The 3,692-nt window shown below is 44.0% G+C and overlaps 1 non-coding gene across 1 annotated transcript; it reads left to right on the forward strand.

Annotated features, from left to right (window-relative positions):
• Positions 1 to 3,134: 3,134 nt before the first annotated feature.
• On the forward strand, positions 3,135 to 3,220 carry TRNASTOP-UCA (transfer RNA opal suppressor (anticodon UCA)). The gene has a single exon. It is a non-coding gene; the product is annotated as a tRNA-Sec (tRNA).
• Positions 3,221 to 3,692: the final 472 nt, after the last annotated feature.

Genomic DNA, 3,692 nt, shown 5'->3' on the forward strand with positions numbered 1-3,692 from the left:
AAACATACATTATCTTCACTTATCTACAGCCACACTGCAAGATAGTATGTATTTCAAGTCCTAAGCTCTAAAAGTAGCAGGGAGAAAACAACTTCATTTTCAAGCACAAGTATACTAAAAAAGTAAACACAATAACAAGTGTCTAATAAATGTGACCTTTATTGATCCAGTATTCGGACAGATTCACATCATGTACCACCAATTGATTTCAGGAGTGCTTGCTTGCAAGAGAGTACTCAAGTTCTATGGATACGTCTATGCAAAAAAAAGAGATTGTGCTCAGGGCTGAGCAGATAGTGTGATGTGAGACTACCAACAAAGTTTTACAGACAACAAGAATTGTACAATGCATACCTGAAGCTTATTTTCTTGGAATTGGGCCTTTTCGATCTGTAAGCACACACCTCATAAGTGTCCCTTTAGCATACATGTTTGCTGCATACTCAGCAGACTGGTCATTACCTGCGACGAGAAATTCTAGCTGTGAAAACTGAGTAATTTACCTCTAACAATAAAAGTAGCAAGCCTGAAATATTTTAGGCCCATCCACTAAATACATAATACCTATGATATGAGCTCACGGCTGACTATTAAAACTAGTGCCTAACCTCTCGACACAACGCAACATTGCAGAATTGTGAAGTACTCAATGTAGCATTGCAGAGCGAGAAAGATTCAGAAATGCATGCATCCGCAATTGCTTATTTAACAAATTTAGCAAAACTACATTGCTGTAACTGCGCGAGCTATCTATCGGCAATGTGCAAGTTTCCTTTCTGATTCTACATCATGCATTCGCTTCAAGATCAACACTACGGGGCAAGCGCCGCATCTGACGGCAGAATCGGACCCTTGTCCTGAAGCCACGCTATTAAACTCGAGCGCCGCAACACAATGAGAGCAACGTTCATTGAGCGATATCGATGTTCAGTTATATGCATATGCTTGTTAGCTTTCAAGAGTCTTTACACATTTGTTGAAAGCTTTCGATATGTATGAGTGACTTGTTTTGTTCGGACCCGACCGTATACATTGATTGTACCGGCTTGGACACTCGCAATAAACGATGCGAACCTTACTTGATTGACGTTGTTTTTGGGCGTTCGAGGGCAGCTAGGTCCCCTGGTAATGAATACAGACGCGAAACGCGACTGGACAACGAAAAACAAAACCAGAGGAAGTGAGCAGCGCGAACCAGACGTGCCCCCCCTCCCCCAACCTGCAGCAAAAATAAAATGCGTCTGTTTATTGTTGATGATAGTACTACTAGTGCAATCTCGCCTCGCGGTATTGCAGTTCAGTACGCCGCCGCTACTTATTTGCACGTTATTTTCATACAACAGCCCAAAGGTACAGTTTCCGTTCTCTAAACTGGTAGATTATCTGTGACGAAGCGCCGGAGAGACGCCTCAAAGTCAACGATAAAGAAGAAAACAAGCATCCAGACTCCCCACGCGCGCGTCTCTCTCCCCTCGGAAGCGTAGGTTCGCCGATGAACCTCTTCACATCGGCGGCCGAGCAAGCCCTGGAAGGTTCTCGATGAAAAGGGGCGTGGTGATGCAGGGCTGCGTCATCTGTCGCGGACGGCCCTCGAACCGTCTAACGCTTTCCCCAGCCTTCGCTGCTTATCGCGCCGACGAAACGTTGAGAATTTTCTGGAATCTAGCGTGGAAAATATTTAACCAAGTAGTGAAGATGGGAGAGCAGGAGAAGAAGCAAGTATGCGCCAGAGTGCGTAGGGTGTTCCGCCGTGTCGTCGGCGAAGGTTTTGTCCTCAGTGACAGAGTAGGAGAAGAAGGTATTTCGCGCTAGAGTGCGTACGGTGTTCCGCCGTGTCTGGCGGCGAAGGTTTTGTCCTTCGTGACAAAGCAGGAGAAGAAGAAAGTATGTACCAGAGGGAATAGGATGTTCCGCCATGTCGTCAGCGAAGGTTTTGTCTTCAGTGACAAAGCAGGAGAAGAAGGATGATTGCGCCAGAGTGCGTAGGGTGTTTTGCCTTGTCGGCGAAGCGTTTTGTCCTCAGCAACAAAGGAGGAGAACAAGAGGATTTCCACATGAGGGGTGAAGACTCGTGCTACAGGCAAGAGTGTGTGTCTACCGCCAGCGAGCGAAGAGGCGTGGTAACAGCTGCGTGTGAGAAGCCGACGTGGTAACGGCGAAGAAGTTTGGTGCTTGGAGTGCGGCCAATTGAAGACGCGAGGTTTCCTGGAAGAGAAACTTCGGGGGCAGCGGAACGAGAACAGCGCTGGACTCTGAGTGAGTGATTCTCGGAAGAGTATCATTCATACTTTTCTTGCAAGGACTTTGGACTGAATGAGTTTTAGAACTCTTTTGTCTTTAAGTGTTTTGGTTGTTCGATGCATGCGACTGCAGTGGAGTGCGTATTGTTGTTTGTAGTATCCTTTGTTTCGAGTCTGGCTGATTATACTGTGTAGTACGTTTTTTGATTGGTGACATATCGTATTTAACTATTGTCGAGTGTGCATATTTGTGTATCGTTTTGATCTGCCATAATTGAGAATATAATTTTGTTTGTTTATCAACTCTCAGCTCTGAATTGTTCTTTGGGCCACAGCCGGCGTCCGCTGGCGCGCCAAATAGGACCACTTCTAAATTGTCCACGCTTTCGTGGTGCGGTTCGGGGGGGCCGATACATCGGCTCTTGGAATTAGCCCGGCGATCGCCTCCCTAATTAACGGGACCTGTGACACCCCACGAAACTTTTCTTCAGTATGTAAAGGTATACTGATTACGTTTCGGCTGTTGTGTAGCTGAAGATGTCGTAACAACTCGTTCACAGTATTCCGCAAACTTTCTGTAAATATTATCAATGTATCCACGTGTTTCTCATGAGGAGTACAAGCCGACTGTTCCGATAGCGGAAGAGGTCGCCCTCACCAAAAAAAGCATGATTTCTGCTGCAATTTATTCGAGACCAGCCAAATCTTCGGGCTCCTAAAGGTGGCGCAAATATAAGAAAACAATCTGACGAGGTCTATAGGTTGCACCAGCTCTTTAAGTGTCTCATTTACGGTTTCCATTAGCGTCGGCTTGGTCTTAAAGATAGATGATCACTGCATGGTAATGCCCCTCTAAATTTTGCCTATAAATAGATGATTGAAATACTTATTGTTGCCCAGATGAGCCTCGGTGGTCCGGGGTGCGGGCTTCAAACCCGTAGCTGGTGACGCCAGAGTGGTTTGATTCCACCTTCTGGGTGGTGTTGTTTTAAAATTTTAATATTTTTCATCTCTTTTTTTATTTTTCGTGTTTAGAAATTAGTTTTTCCTGTTGCAGCAAAGAGTACATTCTTTGCTATAAACATTATGAAGTGTTCTAAAAAAAGTCAAATCCCTCGTCTGCAGTAACTATATTCTGCAGTAACTATATTCTCTTTTGCTCCTGCCATGCGGGCCTTTTAAATGCGAAGCATTTCTAAGCGAACTTCAGTGACTTTGAGCGTATCTATCTATCTATCTATCTATCTATCTATCTATCTATCTATCTATCTATCTATCTATCTATCTATCTATCTATCTATCTATCTATCTATCTATCTATCTATCTATCTATCTATCTATCTATCTATCTATCCATCTATCTATCTATCTATCTATCTATCTATCTATCTATCTATCTATCTATCTATTTGGCTAGTTATAACATGAAAATCATGATATGTATGCCATGCT

The sequence above is a fragment of the Rhipicephalus microplus genome, chromosome 2 (assembly GCF_043290135.1).
Source record: "Rhipicephalus microplus isolate Deutch F79 chromosome 2, USDA_Rmic, whole genome shotgun sequence".
Taxonomy (NCBI): Eukaryota; Metazoa; Arthropoda; class Arachnida; order Ixodida; family Ixodidae; genus Rhipicephalus; species Rhipicephalus microplus.